Source organism: Pezoporus occidentalis, unplaced genomic scaffold (assembly GCF_034315485.1).
Source record: "Pezoporus occidentalis ecotype Australia unplaced genomic scaffold, CSIRO_AGI_Poc_V1 ctg27, whole genome shotgun sequence".
In the NCBI taxonomy this organism is placed as follows: Eukaryota; Metazoa; Chordata; class Aves; order Psittaciformes; family Psittacidae; genus Pezoporus; species Pezoporus occidentalis.
Genome location: NW_026914611.1, coordinates 12,412,864 through 12,436,361, shown reverse-complemented (window position 1 = coordinate 12,436,361; position 23,498 = coordinate 12,412,864). Strand labels below are relative to the sequence as shown.

The window sequence follows — 23,498 nt, the reverse complement described above, 5'->3', positions numbered from 1 at the left end:
CTAATTTGGGTTTAACTCACCCCAGTTTGGAGGAGATTGATTTGAGAACTTAATTTTACATGCTGAAAATTTTCAGAAGACATTCTCACCATCAAAAAATCAATCCTCAGAGGTTTAGGCGTGCATGTAACCTTACATGCTACAGCCATGAGACAAACCAGGATGTGTAAAAGTTGAGCTAACACCTCTTTGGCAGGAAAAGAACTGTAACTGGTAAGACTGAGGACATGTATTCTTTGAATCCAAGTCTTAATGTCAGTGCCAATGGTGATGCAAGCAATAAGAATTCCTCACTGTAATGTGATAGGCCATAGGAATGTTTTTTCTGCCACTGTTATTTTATTTTTCTAGATCAAACATCACTATGAATTATACATGAAGATTTGGGTGGTAGTATATTCTCATTGTTTCAAGGTTTTTTTTTTCCTTCATTTATTATACATATTTCCTTTATTAAGAAGGAACATACAAACTGAAAGGGGATAATAACATAAATTATACAAAACATACAAAGTGCTAAACTACTGCAAAATGTCTACCAAGCTATTGGGGGTACTAGGGTGAGAAAACAAAGTATGTTTAGGTAGATTTGACAGTATTTGACAAGCAAGAGAGGAATTTACACACACAAAGGTAATAACAGATGCAAAGAAATAATTTATTTTTAACCTTTTAATTTTTATTTATAAGGAAGCATATTTCAAGTATTCCAGCAGAGCCTTTACAAAGATCACAGAATCATAGAATAGTTAGGGTTGAAAAGTACCTTACGATCACCTAGTTCCAACCCCCCTGTTATCACAGATACATATAAATATGGCAAAAAACCCAAACACAGAATGTATAAATCCTACTTTAAGAAACATGAGGTCCTTCCAGGAATGTATTATTTGATTTATTCTACGATAGCAGTCTTTTGAGATACTTGTTACATGTCTGAAGAACTTCACACTTGGATTTGTTGCTTCAATACACAAGATGCATTGATATCCTAATAATAGACATTCTAAAATGCCTTATTACTATGCTAGCTCCACTGGTTTCTCAACTCTCAACCCAGAAACGGAGACACTAATTTTCTTTTCACAAAGAATTTTCATAATGGCCTCTATGTAAAAATCAACCTATTCTTTTTTTGAGGATCCCTCCTATAACTCTATTATTTCATGTAAAGCTGTCACTCAGCTTGCTGTCATTCTTATTTCTTGATTTTGGGCCTAGAAATAGAAACAATCTCATGTTCCATATTTTTTGTACCTTTCAGGAGAGTCATGAGAAATGTATTGCACTTCTAGGGTTGTTTTTATGACCGTGGGCATTTGGTCTGAGTCAGCTGGGTTTGCGTTTTCAAAAATGGAGGCAATGCTGTGCCCTATGTTACAGTGACTGTGCAGCTGTGCAAAGGCTGAGCCCATGTTACTGTTAAAATGAAGTGCCATGAGCACAGTATTAAATAAGGCAATGACAAGACTTAAACTAAAGAAACTACAATTCTTCTGCTTATGTTTTAGTGAGCAAATTAATCAGTCTGTAAAGGTATACATGTACCCTCCTTATTGGTTGTCCAAGTTAATTTTTTAGGTGAAATTAACATTTCAGTAGAAAAAATATCAATGTAATAGGAAACTATATTTACAGGAGTCATAAAAGATTTCAGTCTTCTAAAACTCCTACAGAATTTTAGGATATCACAAAGTTTCAGAAAGACCAGTATAATTTATCTGAAAAATATTTCCTAACAAAGAGAAATAGACCTGTCTCTACGAATGTCCAAGGTCAGCCCCAGAAGTGATAGGTCTATTTAAAATTGAAGGTAGAAAGCACAAGCAAACTAGGACAGGGAACACATACAAGGAGAGGTATCACTCCAAATTTTATTAAAATGCATACACCTCATTCCTCCACCTCAAGCTGTCATTGGAGACACGACTCTGAGCTAGACAGTTTGTTATACCTACATGGCTAAATGCATCTGTCCCAGGGAACAATCATTCACCCCTGAGCAGGTGCTGCAGTGTGCCTTCACATACATTTCTTGGCTGTCCCCATCTACAGTAGACTGGCCTCATCCACACTGCATGGCACTTCCTATGGGTCTCCCTTCCACTGCATTTTGGTGGCCTTAGAACACAGAATTTTTTGTGTGCATGTTTTTTTTTTTCCCAGTTCAGAGTTTAAAATATTGTGAGATCAACAATTCTGCCCACCAGCACAACAGCTGTATGTCACATACAAAGGAAGTTTTTACAGGTCCTGGGGCATGATATGAAGGCATTTCAGGTGTTTGAGAGTGAAAATCTTGCCAGGAGTGTCAAATGACCAAGTTTATTGAAATCTTGTCTATTTTCCATATAATGAGGTGCCTTCAAAGTGAACTCTCCCCCAAGCCATAGCTGGGTTTTCTCTGACAGAAAGCTATTAGCCTACTTTAAAGGGAAGGCAGGGAGTGAGTGAATACTTTCAATCTGCAAGACTTCAGCCCATTTCACTCTGTGCAGTTTCCTATATGGGTGGACAAAACAATTACTTTGCAGCTGTTGGAAGGAACAGAAGTATTTGGGACAGTATCCCAGTCACACATCTGCAATCAGGACCCTTCTGGTTCACCCACGTCCTAGTTCAGTTCATACCAGAGTAAAGAACAAAACAGCATCTAGATGAAAATTACTTCTAAAGGATACAAAAGGGGCCGTATTCAAACATTCAGAGCTAAGGATATCAGATAGGAGTAATGAGAGAAATAGGCCCATAGCGCTCCTAAAGAAGCTTGCCAGATCAAGTCTTAGGAGAGGCATATTTATATATATATTTATACATATAAACACAATACCACCAAACAGAGATTAGACACCACTATGTAATGCAAATGGTTTGAACATGAGCAGCAGTATGCCATGTGAGATTGTACAAGGAAAAAAGAAATGTAAATATTAAACTTTGCCCAGACAAGCACATCACTGGCGCAGGCAAGTTATTACTTCCCTAAATACTATTTACCAGTGTCTAACTACAGTAACCAAATGTTTGGTTTGAACATGTATTTTAAAGGTTGCCTTAGCTCAGCTATTCCAATAGCCCTATCTTGAACAAAACCCCAGCCTAGACAAAACCAGCAGCTGGGAATTTTTAGGGAGGGACTTCATGTATTTGTAGAAAGCACTGAGGCTGAAGTCCTGACTAGGAGTGCTGGTGGGTGACTGCAATTTAAGTGATTCTTATAGTTCTGTTTAATTGCACAGTTCAGGTAAGTTTTCATTCTTTACTGGAAACCTCTCTTTATACCAATTTGTTAAGCATAAAATAGCATGAGTTATTTTTCAAGAATATTTTTCTAAGGTGTGGCCTGACTACATTAGTGAGTACTATCAGAACAGAAAGGAAAAAAACCCCAACCCAACACAAACAAAATGGGGGGAGGATGTGTGTAACTGAAGTTAAAAAGTACATAAATCACTTCAGAAATATAATTTGCAAATTCATTGTGTGAAGTAATTAATCAAAGCACGGCTGAGTTCTAGCACTTGGGAGACTTTGATCTGACAACTGGAAGAAATATAAAGAAACTACTGGGTATCAAGCTACAGTGTTAGGATGTAAAATGTTTCTCCATGCTAGTCACAAGTTTAATTACTTCTTTTTTTCTACTGACAGACCCGAATTAAAATAAATGGGCCACACCGAGACAAATTTCAGATGCATGGAGCTCTTAGAAATGTATATTGTTCCCATAATACAGGAAAATACTATGGAATTTATTAATAAAGCTGTTCAATTTTTTTTCTTTTGCTGTGAATTGAATTGGGAAAGTAAAATAGAATACATAACAAGTGCCTGACATTTTCAGTTTTAGATGCTTAATTTAGAGATTTTAAAATGTTATTTTTATTTTTGAAAAAGTATATATGCCTACCCAGATTTACAGCAGCATGACAAGAAAAAATTACAGCTAAAAAACATAGACAGTAGTCAAATATTAACTGAACTGCCTTAATACTGTCATTCCTTACTCTCAATATGAAGTATTTCCATTTGAGTAACACAGAGATTGTCCTGCTAATCCGTATATGTTTGGGATTGCTGAAAGTGACTTGGGATACTTTTAAAGTAACTAAGCACACTTTTAGACTGACTAATTGCAAGAATAAAAATGAAAATATAAAATATTTCTTGTAAAATGTATGCAAATCTATGTTACAAATTTAAAGTTTTTAGAAAGCAAATGAGACTATTGCTTAAGGAAATTATTGAGTCAGTATGTACTGTTACCATACCCTGTGAAACACGGCTGGGGCTGGTCCATCACACTGGAACTCATATCAGTAAGCATAAAGTCAGAAACCAGGAGTCAGGGTCAGCATGACCAGGGTCAGTGTTTTTAGTCATTTGACTTAAATGAAAAAACATAAAGTTGACAAGAAATCATTGTTACATCGCATGCATTATGGCTTTTAAAACCATAGGGGATGTTTATTTCCTAGTCTGTATCCAACAGCATGGAGAATTATTATGTACCAGAAAAAAAGCAGACAAATTAACAGCAATAAATAAGAGCATCCCCCTACCATCCTAATCATGGTTGATAGGAAGAGGTCTTGAATTGCTCTTTAACCTTGAGGGTAATGATCTTTTTCCCTTTCCTCTTTCTCATCCTCCCAAAGCTACCTTCCAATATAATTCTCCCTCTGTTTCACACAGTTGCTTACCTTCTTCCCACAGTTTTCTGCCCTATGTTATCTGTAATCTGCACATAGCAACCAGCAGAGACAACACATAATTGCTTACGTTAATGAAGTAGGGAAAAAAATCCTCCTTTTCATCCATTTGAATGGCCAGCCAAATACAGATGCTTCATTGGCTGCTGCTATTTAGCCATAACTCCTCTGCATATCCTACTCACAATGACAATGAAGGAGTCTTATCCTCCTGTCCTCACAGTCTAGATTGCATAAGCAATTATGCAATCTTGCAGCAGTGGAGTCCAGAAACACTCCTTTTTGTGTGTGAGCTGGTGATGCCTGTGGGTAGGCTGCAGTTCTAGGAAAAAGGTGAACTACAAAAAAGTAGAGTAGTAGTTCATGTACTAGCACTTCCTCTAGGAAACATACCTAAAAGCCAGACAATTCAGAGGATGTAATCACCTTTTCTTCTGTGAGATCCACTAGTGTAACTATCTTTAAATAGAGTTGTTTTAAAGCAGATTTTTCATTCATAAGAGTCTGAGACTTTAGGGTCCCCAGCTCCTGGGAGGCACTGGCATCATATTTACTTGACAGCAATGAAGGAGTCAGAAACACACATGGGCTATCAAGCCTGAAGTATCAGTCCTAAAGCAAGTATAATCTTTCTTTCTACAGACAAAACCGAAACACAATCTTAAAGCAATGAAATGTCTCAATTGCAGTTCTAGACACAATGTGCTTTGCAAGCCCCAGCATCACCATATCCTTCCTGAGGCCCTGCTTCCTTCCAGACATCGGTGCTGGTTAGAAGGCACCCAGTCTCAGCTCTCAGATGATGATTTGCTGAGTTCTCATGTCACCAGAACTTGTTTTACAACCCACCCATTCCCACAGCTTTCAAAAGGTTGCCTCAATCTCCTGCAAGGCTATGAAAGGCAGTACAGCAAGGGTGAACAGGAAAAGCAGAGCCTGTTTGGAAATTAAATATAAAAAGAAAGAAACAAAACCCTTGACTCCTTCCTTTTTTTACATGGATTCACTGAGAAAAGCTTGTCTTCACACTCACAGAGAGGAACTAATTCAGTTGTTTTCCAGAAGAACTTCAACAGGGAAAAAAAGTTTGCAAAAATGCTTGAAAAATGAACCATCAGACAATCTGGAACATCACGAACCCTACTTATAATTTTTGGAAATTCATTCTTCTGCACTTTCTTCAGTACCTTCCACAGAGAGGGAAGATTATATGACTCTAGCCTCCATCCTCCTGCCTCATGTCAGTTTTCTTTTGATAAATGTGTTTACTGTGAGGAAACAAAATAGAAGTATTTAATTCAGAAGACAAACCTGGAGGGAGGATGCAAAAGAGCAGGAAAGCAGTGAAAAGCAGGCAAAGGGATCTTTATGAATAAAAGGAAAAGGTAAACGGACACCAGAAAGTAAAATACAAAAGGGAAGAAAGGAGAAATGGTGAAATGTCCTATCAAATGATACAGAATATTCTTTATAGCAATCTAACTTTTAGCTTTAAAGGACAATGTCTAAATATTGTATTAACTAATGGTTGGAGCTTTATTCTGCCTGTACAAATAAAACCATCATAAGCACTGGTACCTCTGCAGACACTTTTTTTAAATTTTCTGATTTTTTTTTTTTTTGTCACAAAGAGATACAAAATTCTTTTCTGTTGGATGAACCACTTCAAAATTTCGTAAATTTTTATGCTGTCTTACCACAAGTAATGTGAGTGTTACATATGCTTGGAGATATTTAATCTTGATTTTCCTTCTATTGACATTCAAACTGCATAACCCTCATTTCTTACACAAAAGTGAACACTGTTCCACAAAAGCAAGTGTCTTTCTTTCATCACTTCTCTTTACTAGCAGGTTATTTCCAGAATCTTCTTTTGCTTCAAGGAAATGAAAAATTACTGATATGACTGATAGGAATTCTTCTCCTTTAGCAACCTTTCAGGCTCCTTGCAGTTGTTCATTTGCTGTGAGGTACCCGGTGAAATCAAGCCATTACAAAGGATGCACACACCAACTATGGTCTTCCATACTGTGAATTAAGAGCCTATACGATATCAGTATTAAGCCTCATGGAAAATACTATTGCTCATTCTTGAAATAAAGTCTGCAGAAAAGATCATCTCTCTGTCTTAGGTGGCTGTGGATACATTTTATTTTTGTTTACAAAATTGAGCAGCTTTCCACAAAATAGATGTCATTCTGTATCATTACCTGTAGCTCAGACAATTCAGTTTCTATATTGTGGACATGGTAACAACAGAAAATTTCCAACAGCATGTATCAAATCCCTTTCAATGTACTTTCCCTCATAGTCACAGTTTGCTCCTCCTCAATACAGATTGCTTTTCCATGGGGTTCCATAGTGCTCCTTCTTGAATCTGAGCTGGGGAAATTTCTTAAATCTGGTCATCCAAGAATTTTTATTTTTTTTTTTTAACCTGAAAAATAAAATTGTCAACTTTTTTTTATTAAATTCCTCAGAGGATGAAATTTTATGGTCCTCATCTTACAGTTACAAAACAGAAATAGAAAAGTTAATGCTATAAACCTAAAGTCAAATGTGGGAAAACTATGGTTGTATGTGGAATAGTACCTGACCGTTTTGGGCAGCATCCCCTCCTCCCCACCGTCTTAGGTTGGGCTTACAACTTAAGCTTGTAGAAATCCACTGGCACTGAAAAGTGTTCTCTGCGCTGGTATATCATACTACAGAATAAATGAAAGAAATCAGAAATTTGTGAGTTAGAGGTGGTAGATCTGCAAGCACTTAGATGTAGAATGAAACAGGAGGGGGAGCTCTCAGTACACCAGCCAACTACGAAGGCACGCTCCAGCACAGCAATATTTCCCAAGCCATGATAGGAGGATCAGCTTTCCCTCTGCTTTCAGCAGGGAAAAGCTACAATTTTCTCACCTGCAGAGTCTGACCTTCTGCATTTACTTGCAAAATAGTTTTCTTAAAATTGCTTCTTCCCTTCATCAAAACCTTTTTTGATCACTGGTACTATGTGGTACCTTGTTTGCTGGATTACACAGGAAAAACAGAGCTAATTATCTTCTCTCCTTTGCCTTTTTGATAAAATATATAAAACATAATTTGGTTCATCAAGCAACTATAGCAAACATATAGAGAAAGAACAAGGACAACACCAATAATGTCAGACACCCAAGAAGTGCTGCACAGAAGAGAAACATGCACAACTGCTTTCTGCCTCATTTTCTCTCTTAGTTAGGTCTTTACTTCGTAAGTTTGCAGATCAGTGCCAAATCCTTCTCCTGCCCTCTGGCCCTTTACACCAAATGCAAACCATGCCTTGGTCTGTGATCTACTGATGACAAGATCACCACTAGAAACCACATTTCCTCTTGGCAGCTTTTCATTTATTGCAAGGTGCTGCACTCACTCAACTTGAAATCAAGTATCAATACTTGGGAAAAGGAAACAGCCAACTATAGAGTAGCTAAACATGCAAGTAACAGGGCAAACAAGTTAATTTTATAAGCAAAATACTATTGAAATCGGTCAGCAATAATTCATCCAGCCATTGCTACCTAGCAATTTTATAGCAGGTAACAGGAAGAACATGCAGAAAGGTTGAAACAAAGGTTTAATAGAAATAGGACTGGCTAGACACAAAGGGTAGACTGTATATATTTTAAATCATCACCCATCATAAATTTGTATAAAAACAAGATGATTTCTAGAGGAATAACCTTGGGCAAGATATGTATGACCCAGACAAAAAAATCTTTAAATGGTTCTAAAATTGCCTTATTTTACTTGTCTAGTAGTTCTGCAAGTATTATACCTCCAGAAGATAAAACAATGGGTCATTTTCTATCCTTTTATTATGAGTTGGGTTCAGCCCATTGAATTCTGTAAAATCAATAGATTCTAGGTAAGCTACAATAAAAAGAAAGGCTTAGAGAAAGATTATGAATAGAAACAATACTTGAGACAAAACAGCAGTGAATGTTGATTATTAAACACTTAGCAACTGCTTGTGATTGGTCTCTGAAGTTAGAAAAAACTGCTGAATTAAGTAAAATCATAATAAAAGTAAGAAATCTGAACAGATAGAGAAAGAGTTCCTAGGACGGTCTGGCAAACAGAAAGAAGATTTAGATGAGGGTTGCTTAATTTAGCAAACCAATGCTGAGAAACAAGTATACACTAGAGAAGACAAAGAGCTAGCAAAGCTGAAAAACAGAAGTTCATTCAAGAATGATTTAAAAAAAAAAAAAGTGTAGTCTTGGGTAAGATTAGACTGGAAAATTAAAAGAAGGTTTCTAATTTCCAGAGAAGAGAGCAGCTAGACTACTTTTAAGATCAAACTGGATAAGTTCCTAAAAGGAATGATATGAGATGGCTGCCAGCAACAGCAGAGAGTTGTTACCCAGGAGGCTGTAGCTGCTCCCCATTACCCAGGACATCCTTTCTTACCTCATGTCCTTATCAGAGACCTATAAGCACTAGTTGGTATTCCACAAACTGAAAAAGCAGCGAAATTTGTCAAATGCACTTTAAAAGTAAATTATCCACTGTAAATTATTCCTAGTTTTATTATTCTATAACTCATGTAAAGAATGAAATTTGTCTAATATTAATGAGTTCTCTTAGTAGGACTAAATTAAAGATTTGTGGTTAAGCACTCAAACGACAGACATCGGATCTCAGGGAACACTGGCTACTATTTAGTTCCCTGACATCAAGATCTCTTTCTTTTTTTTTTTTCTGGGACATATTTTCCATCAAGAATTTATGTAAAAACTTCCTAAAGTTAAAGAGTACTTTGAAAGTAAGAACTACTTGATCTATAGCCTGTGTGTACTGATACATGCTGAAGACACTCCACTGACCTAGCACTCAGCCTTTCTGATGAAAACTACATGAAAGCAATATGTTGATATCTGTCTATATATATATGTATTTATAAAGTTATAGGGAACATCTAAATTGTGATCCAAAGTAGTAAATAAATAAGGGTCTTATCTATCAGTGGAAATAAAGGAGAGAGCATCTGTAATGAAAAACATTAAATTTTGCGGTAAAAGCAGAGACCACACTAAATCAACTTGGAAATGCCTGAAGACGGATATAAAAAATGAAAACAGAAGCTCTGCATTCAGAGTTAAATGAAGGATTTAGAAAGCTGCTTTGACAAATGCTCAACCACTAAAGAAAGAATATCCAAATCTGAAGACAAGAGTTTGCATTTGGCTAAAAATTAGAGAAAAGGCACAGGGAACACAGATCAAATTTATTGTAAAAGATTCAGTTTTGAACTGGAAAATAACAGTGTGTTGTTAGTAATACAAGAAAGCAAAATCTCCTCCACAGTGGATTTACTTCCATTTTCATTCCAGATCTCAAACGTTTTGACCAAAACATGCATATATAACATGATTTTGTTTCCAACCAAATTTTGGGTCAACTACAAATGATGAAAAAAAAGTGTTTATTTTCAGGCTATGAATCTTAAGCATCATTTTGAATGGCATTGGTAGCAGAATGGAGAAGGATAAACTGGGATCAGAGAAAGATGCTGAAGCTTAATGAAGGATCTGTTTGTCACCACACCTGGGGATTTGTCATAGCTTTCTATGAATTTACTAAATAGGGGACTGAGCTACAGGTTTGGGAGTGCGGGTGCTCAAGTTCAATGTTTAGCTATACTTAACTGATAGAAGAACTTTCAAGGGAAAGTTTTAATTTATTTAGTTGTAATTGTGCCTCATTTTCTTTCTGATTTGAATCTGGTTTACTCATTGTGGCATCTAGACAAGAAATTACCGATTTAGTCATGCTGTTGATGGGAAAGCCATGGCCTCTTGTTTCATTTGCTCATATCACCTGTTGCCAATGCTGTTCAAATGTTTTGTTCAAGGATGGTTCAAGATGTTAAAAAGATAATAACAGCTCTAGGAGCAGGAAGAGAGGACATGTATCAGGGAAATTTCTTGAAGCTTTACTGAGTCAACTGCTCCCTCTTTCCAGGCCAACAGTTGTTTCTATTTCTGCAAAGGAACAGAAATTTGGTAGGGCCCCTACTGAAACAGAATCACAGAACAGTTTGGGTTGGAAAGGACCTTAAAAGATCACCTAGTTCCAACTCCCTGCCACAGTCAGGGACACCCTTCACTAGACTGGTGGAATCTGGCTTTGAACACTGCCAAGGATGGGGCATCCACAGCTTCCCTAGGAAATCTGTTCCAGTGCATCACCACCCTCACAGGGAAGAATTTATTCCTAATATCTAATCTTCTAATCTAAGTTTACTCTCTTTTAGCCATTACCCCTTGTCCTATCACTATCTGCCCTTATAAAAAGTCCCTCATGTTACAGAAACATGTTACAGAACAGCCTTTGGGCAGTAGCTGGAGAACTTTGAGCTCCTGGAAGTTACATCTCATGTCTCCTGAGGTACCACACACATGTTTTTCCACGGCTACTGGTTTTTTCACAGAGCTCCTTCCTGGCATTATGTGGTTCATGATTCAGACCAGCCTTCAGGCACGGAGGTATGAATCACTGAAATGGGCCTGGTCATGTTATAATTAGCCAGATTTTCCCCTTGTCCAAATCTTCTGTATCTACATCATCCAAAACCAGCCAGGTGGAGAAAGAAGAGCCTACCCTGAGTCAGAGATACTTAATTTACAGTCATGTACCTTTAAAATTAGTTACCCATTTGCAGATAGAGGTCTTTGTACTCTCATGTTTAGACTTAAAAATTAAAATAAGTCTTTACCGAGCAAGTTTAAGTGATGCTATGTCTCTGCAATTGGAGCGACACAATCAAAAACGGAGAAGGAAATAAAACCGAAGTAGTGAAGTGAGTCCCCTTGTCTCCTGTGAGAGAAGAGAGGGGAAGGTTAAGGTGTGGATCATTTTCAGATTTAGTTTTGGATCTCGCTGGGAGGTATTCGGCTACAGCTAAAATGGTTGCCATTATAAAATCTTGGTTAGATGAGATGCATAGTAGATAAAGTAGTAACCAGTGTCTCCCTTGGAGCACTTTAACAACTGGGTTTGAATTCCTAAGCGGTCTGATTGTACATGTGCAAATGCTTCCATATAAAGGTTAGGCACCTATTGTTATTGCAGTGTCTGTTAAAAAAGATAGCCATATCGGTTGCTAGGAGATGGCAGACTTCTCCTAGAGAAAAATCACTCCTGATAAAAAAAAAATGATTTTACATAAAGACCCTCTTAAATATAAATAACTTTGGCAGCAGCTATTATTATTCACAGAATTCCTTCACAACTGAATAAATGGCAGAAAAATATATATTTGAATACCATTATAACCTAAAGTGTTAAAATAGTTTTTTCTCCCTTTTCTCCCCTCCCTTTTTTTGTTACTCCCAAGTACTATTTGCTTCCAGCTAAAATTGCTGCCTTTCTTTTTCTATAGACCATTCCACGAATGAAGCATTTGGAAACTGAGCTCAAAAATTGAATTTACTTGTCTTCCCTTCCACCATTAAACCAGCTTTGCTTAAAATGGATTGTATAGTAGGATAAACACTTTATTGGGAAGGAACTTGGATGCAAAAAGAGAAGAAAAAAACCTGCAGCAAGCCTTCACAAATGGATGGGTGGGAGAAGGCAGGTGGGAGGCTGTGCCACATAAAAGCAACCAACCATCCAATTTCATTTCAATAATGTTTGGAATTTTCTTCCTACTGGGGTGGCTGGAAGTACAGCTGCCCTATATTTGTGACCATGTGCCCAGCTTTTAGTGAAAATGACCTTAACAAATAAAACATGAAACAAACGATATACTTGCTGTTTTAAACCTGTGTAGTCAATAAATGAAACAATAACCTTTCCTAATTTAGTGTGCTCAGACTTGCTATTGTGGACATGAGAACTCCCCAGCTGCAGACACAAAGGCACACTGCCTGCACAATATGAGGTTTCAGCAGCTGTGCTTTCCATTGACCAGTGCTGGGAGAAATGTAGATTAAATACTGACAATAAGAGATCGATGTTGTAAATATTAGCATGAGAAAGAGTGCACCAAATTCTGAGTGTGTCCTTTTTTTGTGTGATTGTGATAAAGTTTCTCAGGAATTTTGCATGCAGGAAGGAGGGTATGTGTGCCTGTGCATGTGTGTGAAGTGCCTCCGAATCAGGCAGCAGCATGTTTCCTTACACAAATATTGACAGGAATCCTTTGGTTTATTTGGAATTTTCCTGAGAAAGCCTCAACAATATGGTAATACCTCTTCACTACTTTTCACACAGTTGTTTCAACTGTTGGCACCAGGAAATCCTTATTGTTTTAATCAATACCACTTGGAGTGATGACACGTTCCTTTTTTTCTTTTAGTGACAGACACAGTGCACTTCCTCACACAAAGTTCTCATGAGAGATTTTTGTGCTGTGCTCAGTATACCCAAAAGCAAATATGTATTTGCCAAAGGGCCAAAAGAAGGGGTCATGATTTTCTCCTCTTCCCTTTTTTATCCTGATGCTTTCTGCTATACTGCTGTACTTTCATATTCACAAATGACACCAAGAAAAGCACTGGAACTATTGTCAATGGTTATAATGAGACATCTGAGGAATATTTGGAAGATTAGGAGTTGTTCATTTAGTGAAGCTTTGAATTTAACCTTGATGCTGCCTTCCTCCTCCATCTCCTTCCCACTCCTTACACTTGAACAAAAAAACATACAGTAATGCTTTAAATGCATTTTTTAAAGCTTTACATTAATTACAAGCTTGATTAAAGTTATTAAGGTAATTTAAATGTAGTATGTGCATACCCAACTAATATACGATGAATGTTATTACAGCATTATACTTTGCTCTGCAATGAGGTATAGTATACAGCTCAGAGATGTAAGAAATGCCTTTTCTGAAGGCATGTGGAGAACTCCCTGTCACTGTGCTAGTGGCAGCAAGAAATACCCCATTTCCATTGCTCAGAGAACAGGCAGGACCCTTATTCCCTGTTCCCACAGACTCAAGGCAATGAAGGAATTCACCACCACAGCACTCCTGTCAGTGTTTGGGGCAAAGTGCAGTCTCTCATTGTACTTATCTGCATAGGGCTGTATGTGCTCACCACCCAGCACAACAAATAACTGTGCAAAATAAACATTTCTGACTTCAAACTTTTACAACTTAACACATGTCCCTTGAAGAGCTTAATTGCAGCAGCTGCACATCCACTATCTGCTGAAACTTACGTGTTTTGACATCCTCTCCATTCGTTCTTTTTCTGCCTTGATCAAGTAAATTTGTAGCTTCCAAGTTTCATTCAGTGAAGTACTGCAAAGCAAACAGCATTTTGTTCTTTCTCAGTCTCTCAGTCTTTTTTTTTACACTGCTCCTCTCTTTCCATGACTGAGAGTTCCTGTTTACCTCTCAAAGACCTTGGCATCAACCTTCAGTCCCAAAATTCCTTTCTGAGCCATCCTGTGCCACTTGAGACAGCAAAATCTTTGACATCAGGTTTAATGAAGGTGCGATTAAACCCCATAATTTATTCATTTCACAAGGCTCAAGCCTACACTTTCTTGATACACTTTCTTGAATGCATTTTCCTCCCATTGATACTTGAGCGTAAGTGACTACATCATGATCCACATGATTCTGCAGTTAAGGCACAAAAAGCCCTAAAACCATCTCTTACTATTTTGTTGATGCAAAACCAATGCAGGTAACCAAAGGAAGTAGTAGTAGAGCATATTTCAGTTTCTGAAAAGATGGAGGTATGACATGGAGCATACAAATGGTTGGATTGCCATTTTTTTCAAACTCTGAACTCATTTCTCCGTTTTGAACACAAGCAGTTTCAAGGGAAGATCTAAACCACCTAGTTCAAGGAGGAAAGAAGTCATTATTGACAACTGGACTCTGCAATACTATAACAAAACAATAGAATTTTTCCATTCTGCTAAGTTATAAATTAGTCACTAGGTAAATGCCTGAAAACAGCTATTTTTTAGAACACTTAACCATTTTATTTGGGGCAATTTTTTTATTCCCAAAACAATGTTTAAGAGCAAATACCCATATTTGGAAAAAGTAGAGATCATAGGCTTTTTCCTGGAAATTCTTCGAAAAGAAAGAACTATGTGAGTGCTAAAATGTTATCGTTATGTTGTAAAATTAATCAGGTCCTCCTTAAAAAAATTTATAAACTGAAAAAAGAATTAAAGCATGCATAGCACTTTGTAAGAATTATATTCAACAGTAGAAAGCAAATAATAAAGGGGAAAACCCCAATATATCAGGAAAAATACCTACAGCCCTAAAAATTACCTTCACTTTTTTTACTGCACATAAATTATTTGCTGCTTCATATACAGAAGCAGCTTTGGACAATGAGACTGTGACTGTAAAATGCTCTTGAAAGAAAACTTGGTGAGACTTGTTCATGTTAAGCTTGAACAGTTTTTTTCTGAAATTCCCTTAAAAAATAAAGGAAAGAAGAAACAGCTCTAGACATGCAGGAAATACCTGGTTTTGTGTTATAGTCAATCATGAAAATTAGGAAATACATTTTGAACTGTCTTGAATTACAGTCCATTTGACTATGATAGATGTTTGGCTCTTATGTCACTGGTGTTTATCACAGATTCTCTGACTAATAAATGCGTGTAAGTGGGTAGGGCACAGCTGGGTGCATGGTTGAGTACAGCACAAAAGTTTCAAAGGGTTAGGGATGGTAAAATGACCTTCAACTTCAGTGGAACAGGACATATTTTACTTAAATAACTGACTCACAGCACTTCTGACATTTACCCCATCTATCTCTTTAAAACCACAACTAATTAGTTGAACTTGATCCAGACTTTTTTAAAATTACAATAAAATAAATAATTCCCCTGATATGCCCATTTTACCAGCAATAAATAGAGAAAAGTCTGAATTTAAATGCTAGCTTTGACCCCTGCTCCTGGCACAAAGTTAATGTGAAAAAAAAAAAAAAAAAGGAATCCAGTATGTCTTTTATCAAGTCAATTCAAAGCTCAATATAAAGTTCAACACTTTTGCAGCATACATTATCATTAAGATAAAATATTTAGTGGCTCTGTATTCCAGTCATCTTTTGACAATAACCTATAATGTCTCCAAGGTGGCAGATGCTGGCGGACACTGAAGAACTCAGTCAATTTTTAAAGATATCTCATTTTTCAGAAAGATGGGTTGAAAACTGCTAATTTGTATTAGCATGCCACTGATTAAATTGCATTTCCCATTTTTAAAGTCCTAAACAAATCCTACAAACATTAAAAACATTAGCTGCTTTGAATCTTCTACATTAGGTTTATCAAACTTTGAAACATTGCCATTTAATAGCCATCTCCATGTCTAGCCCCAGTAAATGGGTATAACTCTTCACCCTGTTCATGACAATAGGAAGTCACATTTTTGGACTTCTTGTAATGCTCTCCAGAGATAAGCTTGTCACAGATTATACCTACTAATAATGTTTCAGGCTTCCCTATGTGATAGGTGCAAGGTGAACACAAGGTTGGAGTAAAACTAAAGTAGAACTGCTGCTACACTTTTTTCAGATTAAACCTTACTAATACTTAATATTTGAATTTAAGCAAATGTTTAAAAAGTAAAGGTCTTGTGATTATTAAATGAGCATTAAGGTAAAATGGAAATTGGATTGTTAAACATCCCATTGCATTCACATGCAAAATGCACATAGAAGATGACACACTTTGGAAAGCATTTGCCAAGAAAAGGTTTTTAAATGCTTATTTTTGTTCAAAACCCTACTTACGGAGTTAATTTACTCCACACAAAGGGCAGGAAACCCCCCTCCCCCAAATTCTCCATGAGGTTTCAGAACAGCACTCCAAGCAAAAAGCTTTCTGAGACTTTCAGTATCATCATCATACATTGTGTTACATTTCCATGAGACTTTACCAGCCAAAGAGAATTAGGCTGAATCTGGTACGAAGGGGTAAGATCTTTGAGAAACACTGCCATATTTCATGTCCACTGTTATCAGCTTTGCTTAGAAAGAGTGTCTTCTTTATGAGCAGTCCCACTCCCAATAGCAGGCTCACTCGTGACAGACAGCCATAACTGGAGTGGGTGATGGTACAGTCATACCATTGCAGGAGAGTGCAGTGGGGAAGCTTCTGCCTCAAAGAAGCACATCCCAGGTTTCTCTGGCTGTGAAGAACAACATAACCTTGGTTATGTTTGCCAGATCTTCTGACGAGCATTAAGGGCTTGGGCTGAGCATGGCTCAGCTACCTCACTCATTCCCTTCCTCTTTCTTTTCTGCGATGCCACAGATAACAAAACAGCATCTATTTTGCATCTGCCTGAATGGAATGTCCTAGATAACTCTTACACATGCCACACTTGAGAAGATAACCATAAATTCTAAGAAAGGATCACTTCTATAGAATCATAGAATCATAGAATCATAGAATAGTTAGGGTTGGAAAGGACCTTAAGATCATCAAGCTTCAATGCCCCTGCCATGGACAAGGACACCTCCCACTAAACCATGTCGCCCAAGACTTCGTCCAACCTGGCCTTGAACACTGCCAGGGATGGAGCATTCACAACCTCCCTGGGCAACCCATTCCAGTGCCTCACCACCCTCACAGGAAAGAATTTCTTCCTTATATCCAATCTAAACTTCCCTCGTTTAAGTTTGAACCCATTACCCCTTGTCCTATCACTACAGTCCCTAATGAACAGTCCCTCCCCAGCATCCTTATAAGTCCCCTGCAGATACTGGAAGGCTGCCATGAGGTCTCCATGCAGCCTTCTCTTCTCCAGGCTGAACAGCCCCAACTTCCTCAGCCTGTCTTCATACGGGAGGTGCTCCAGTCCCCTGATCATCCTCGTGGCCCTTCTCTGGACTTGTTCCAACAGTTCCATGTCCTTTTTATGTTGAGGACACCAGAACTGCACACAATACTCCAAGTGAGGTCTCACAAGAGCAGAGTAGAGGGACAGGATCAAGCTCCTTCAACCTGCTGGCCATGCTTCTTTTGATGCAGCCCAGGATACGGTTGGCTTTCTGGGCTGCAAACGCACACTGAAGCCGGCTCATGTTCATTTTCTCATCAACCAACACCCCCAAATCCTTCTCCACAGGGCTGCTCTGAATCTCTTCTCTGCCCAACCTGTAACTGTGCCTGGGATTGCTCCGACCCAGGTGTAGGACCTTGCACTTATTATGGTTAAACTTCATAAGGGTGGCATCAGCCCACCTCACAAGTGTGTCAAGGTCCCTCTGGATGGCATTCCTTCCCTCCAGCATATCAACCGAACCACACAGCTTGGTGTCATTGGTAAACTTGCTGAGGGTGCACTCAGTCCCATTGTCCATGTCACCGATAAAGATGTTGAACAAGATCGGTCCCAACACTATAAACATTTCCACCTGAATATATGCAGAGGAAAACATTAAATGAAAAGGACTGGAATGAAGCTGAAGTAAACTTACAAAGCCAGCTGCATTAACAATGGAAAGCTTCTTTTTGCTTTTTCTTTTTTCTTTTAATTTCCTCTTCTCTGGCAATAAGGTTCCAGAGAAACCAGCTTCACAGAAAATGAGCAAGTGAAGAAGCGCCTAGTGACTAGACCTATGCTGGTAATAATAAGGACTGCCCAGATGGGATCTAATGCCATTTTGAGGCTGACCTCACAGAGGAAATGAACCCTTTGATTAATATTTGACTTAGTCTGTTTCCTTGTCTTCAGTGACATTTTTTAGTCTGAGAGAGTAAAATCCAGATTGTTGTGACAATTGTGAGAACAAATTAGTCAGTATTTATAAATCACTTAGAAGAAAAAGTGCTGCGGCTGATAATAATGAAATTGGATGAAATCAGCAAAACATGTTGTATGGGAAACCAGTTGTTTCTTCTTTCATCTCAAAAGTTGGAAACACAGAACTGCAGTGATCTGCTGGTGATGCAGGCTCTAGTATTCCAGTCTAGTCTGTGGGAGTCCATCCTTCTACCTGAGTAGTGACATAATTTTATCTTCACAGTTCTGCAGGAACATGAAGACAACTGATTCTTTTGCACAAAATGTCAGCACTTTTGCTCACAGACATCGAAGCTGTCCAAGAAATAACTCTGTATGATTTGGTCTTCAAAAACTACATCAGATGACTCCTGGCTTCTTAAATATATAGCTTACACCTCAGCTAACCCCTATTTCTTTGAAAATACCGGCACTTGATTGTGTAGAACTGAGGGTAAAAAACTACTGGGGAAGAGAAGCCTCACGGATCAGCTTCTCCTGGAGCCAGGCAGCCATTCCTACACACATACACATAAACACACAGAGCCCATACTTCTCACAACAGAGTGGTATTCTGTTTGCATTTTATTTTGTTTTGTTTTATAAGTTAAACTGAGGTTTGCAGGCACAAAATCACAATACCTCTTTCTTAGCTGCATGATGAATAAGGGCCACTGTTTGTATGTTTGGTCTTGAATGACAAAACATCGGTAATAAAATATTTCAGAATAAATACTGGAAAGCAAGGATACGTTTTTGGTTTTAAACATCTGTTTTAAAGTGATATGAGGGAGTAAAATTAAATTTAATAATCTCTCTTCCTTCCTCTGCTTTTGAAATTGTAAGACAATGCTGTGGGACATGTGTTTCAGATCTAGTGTGGTATTTTCAGATGTAGACAATTCATTATTCGTGGTTCTCCTTTTCTGCATAAACCATGATTTTTCTAAGTACAAAATTGTCTGCTAAATTGTCCCCAGGTTACACAACACAAAACAGCATTTGTGCATAATAAAGCATTACGTCCACCTGTTATAGACAGTGTTTATTCTGCACATTTTGTTTTCTCTGTTGGATTGTGGCCAGTGAACCCAATAGTCTTTTTGAAAGCAAAGGATCTTACATGTCAAATGGTCCAATTTATTTTATACAAGTCTGATCAACTGTCAACCCTTTTTCAAGGGAGTAGAAGGGAGGTTCCTCCATGCTTTTTAATGGGTACTTTTCCAGTAAAAATTTCATTTTTTATATCTTTGCCATATCCTAACTCACACAGATGTGTGCTTCAGTCAGGCCACAGGGTGTGACGCAATTTAGACACTCAGCTACAAGACTTCTGCACCCACATTACACACACTTGAAAATGCTCATCCGTTGTGCCAGCAACCTGCTTTACACATTTTCTGGACAACTCTGATTGTACCTCTGCCATCTTTATGCCTGTATCTGTATGCCTTAGGGCATCACCCTTTCTAGGACTAATAGATCAACCTAATCATAAGGAGAACTTTACCGCACAGAAGCTGAAACTTTTGACTGACTGTTCATTTAAATCAGTCAGTTGAGTACAAAGCAGCAAGTGACATTAACTTTTTTTCTCTCCCATGCAGGACAGAACTGTGCTTAATTAGGCATTTAAGAGAGACTTAACTTCCACAGTTCTCACCACACATGTTATTTTCAAGCAGCTCAATGATCTGAAGCACCAATTAGTTTCAATTCACACCTACTATCCTCCTTTAGTTCACTGCTAATTCAAAGTCCAAATTCCTTTCCTTCTCAAAAAATGGTAATTTTCTCTTTTTGTAAGTGTTTCATCTGAAATTCTGAAAACTAGAGTGCCAAAAGCCATTACTTAGAACTTCATACAGAGGCCTTACACCATTTGCCAAGTTTTCTATTTTCATGTTTTTATGCCCAGTATATACTCTTGCTTTCCCTCAATTAGTGAATGTATTGATTCAACTCCCTTAAAACAGCTCTCCAAAATTCTTCTTCCTGAACCAGTTACAGATTTATACAAGACACCATCATGATACCATCACAGGGAACTAAGATGACTCTAGTCTAATAAAATATTGCAAATAAACATGCAGTAGAAGTTAAAGCAGAAAGATTGAAACATCAGGTCTTCTCTTTTCTCACACATCATAATACATTCTGTAGTAAGATCAGAAAAACACTCCATGCTTAATATGAAAAAAAACAGAAGCCTTCAAAACCTACATTAGTTAAGGATGTCTATTAAAAATAAATAAACAAAGTCCATTATTTGTCACTTAATTTTCAGATCACTCATATTCACCAGTCAATAGCCTAAACGGTGAGGAATACTCTTAGCCAGGTTTTTACCATATATGCTTAACAGCCCATAAAATCAGTGGTATCTACAGCTCTGGGGGTATATCTTATGGTACTCCCTTATTTGTTCCAAATGTTACTGTTAATTAATAACTGGAAGAAATGGAGAGTATATCTTACTCCTTAAATATGGTTTATGCCTGAATGTCTGTTCTGCAACTTAAACCAGGTCACATTTAGAAGAATCAGAAAAAACAATCAAGTATCAACATAAACACTTAAAAAATGCATTTGTACTATATCCCAGTATTTTTTCCTTTTGAAAACTAATGCTTGTAAATTCTGATGACTGATTACCTTAATTGTCTTTTTCTAACAGTTTACTTGATATAATAGTAAAATTATTCAGCTGCTCCGTAGTTTGTGAACGCTTATTTTGAATTTTGTGAGAAAAGTAAGAGGTGGGATGACAATTCAAATCTCTGCTGCTGAGATGACAGTACAGAACTACCTATCACTAGCAAATAACTTTCTTTCTGTATACAGTACAAAGTTACTTACCTGCTGCTGTTCTTTCATACACACTGCCTATACAAATAAATATGTTGCATATACGGCTTCCTGCTACTGCAAAACAAAAAAAATCAGTTAATGTTTTCAGTTAAGCTGCCAATGTCATTCAAAATCTGTTGGAGTGCTTTCTCAGGAAAGCCCACCATGAAATCTCTACACGTTTTCATGTCTACCTGACAAGTTTTACATGTGATTCTTTATTATGGCAACAGACTGTGTAAAAAAAATATTGTGTTTGCATTTATAAAAAATCCACAGGTTTTTGTCCAAAAAGTAGAGAGACAGTTCTACACTTGATGATGGGATTTTCAGAAAAATATGACATGAATCTGCTGGTTTGGCTGAAAATCTGGAACTACCTCTGATATGAACTCTAGGCATGTCTTATTCTGGCACAAATATAAACCTCAGTTTATATATACTCATGCTATATGCAACTGCCAAACAAAATATCTCCAAGCTCAGTCTTGTAAGTTCCCTGCACACTTGCAGTCAAATGTACATATGAAAATAACTCAAAGGAAAAATCAAATTTTCCCTCCTATCAGCAGCTGAGAGATACAGCATATGTACAAGGGTCAAAATTTGCAGTTAATTGTGTTAGGCACACAAATAACCTCAACACCAAATGAAATCTAAAGCCAGACCAGAATACATCTGAGATGGACTATCCACTAGAGACATTATTTATATTCATACTCATTTTCCAAAATGGAAAGGCTAGACAGTGCAGAGTAACAACAAAACATTCAAGTCCCAAAACACTGTTAAACAAAACAGCCCTTCTCTGTGTGTAAATTTGTGCAGACACTCCACAGCATCTGAAGACATCAAAACAAAGCAAAGTCTTACAAACAAATGAAATTAATAAACTTCATATTTGTAAAAGGGCAGTGAAAAAGGATTAACAAAAACCAAGCAAAGCACACCTGTAATTCATAATCATGTCTCCAAACCAACAAGGAATATAACTGCGCTTGTTTTGCCAAGGGTTAATTTTGGATATCTCAACAGCACATTCTCTAGAGGTTTTTTTTTTTCCAGATTGCAGTTAAATCTGGCCTATCACCAGGGATTCAGCCTCTTGAAGTTGAGGATGTTCAACCTCTAAACAGTCACAAATGCTTGGCTTTTCATTTACAGTTCCTATCAAATATAGAAACATCTTTCATATGTTTAGTTTTTACACAGATTTCAGTACTCCTCAAACTTATTTTAAACCATTTCATAGCCATCCTTCCTGCCTGTTAAACACATCAAGTGCTTCAGTGCCAGCTGGTGTCAGAAAAGAAAGTCTAAAAACAAAAAACATACTGCTGGCTGCCTTCTATCCTTGCTGGCACCCACTGCTTGAAGACAGATTAAAACACTACTTGTAGCTCTTCCAGCTTTCCTCAGACACCAGAACTTTATTGTGGGAGAGGCAATTAACAATGCCGCTCTTCAGCAAGGGGCATTTTCTGAGTGGCTTTCCTCAGTTCTTTTATGACCTTCTAACCTGACCCGCTTTTATTTCCAAAACAGCTTTCTATGGAGCTATATACACTTTTTTTTTTTAAAGGCAACTGACAGGGAAATGCAAGGTGGCTCCAATGGACTTTTTTTTTTTTCTTTAAGTCTATTCTGGTATAACCAGAAAACAGAAGGGGGGGGGGGGGGAAGAAAATTTCTGTTATAGTGTGTGCATTCAAAACTTCTAAGAGATTTATGCATTCAATTCAGTAATGTCTTCACCTTCCCTTCCAGCTCCCCCACACTCTATCACTTCACAAAAACCAGGCTACAACCAACTTACTTCCCTGTATGCTCACCAGAAGCATTGGAAGAGATGCTAAACTGCACCACTGCACCACATGAGACAGTCATACAACTCAATGTGCACAAGAGTATTATGATATTCAGAGAAAAAAGAGAGATTATATAAATATTTTCAAACATGCCTGAATTAAGCCCACTGTAGGCAGTTAGCAAAAAAGATAATGAGGCAATATCTCATTTACTTCACACACTGGCCTTGCTTCTTTTATTGAAACCATGATTTCTTACAGTGTGACAATTTCCCGATAGACAGGAGGTTTTATATATACAAACATTTAGAAAACACTCAGATTTGCAGTTTCACTAGCTTTAATCAGATCCATTTTGTGGAGCACCTT

General features: G+C 37.5%; 2 long non-coding RNA genes across 2 annotated transcripts; both read right to left on the bottom strand.

Moving 5' to 3' along the window:
- Nucleotides 1-657: 657 nt before the first annotated feature.
- Nucleotides 658-9,999, bottom strand: LOC134166755 (uncharacterized). The gene is made up of 2 exons (XR_009965977.1): nt 4,272-9,999; nt 658-2,534 (listed from the first exon to the last, which is right to left on the bottom strand). It is a non-coding gene; the product is annotated as an uncharacterized LOC134166755 (long non-coding RNA).
- Nucleotides 10,000-13,404: 3,405 nt separating this feature from the next.
- LOC134166754 (uncharacterized) lies at nt 13,405-22,939 on the bottom strand. Its single transcript, XR_009965976.1, has 2 exons — nt 21,331-22,939; nt 13,405-14,545 (listed from the first exon to the last, which is right to left on the bottom strand). It is a non-coding gene; the product is annotated as an uncharacterized LOC134166754 (long non-coding RNA).
- Between the last annotated feature and the right edge of the window lie 559 nt (nt 22,940-23,498).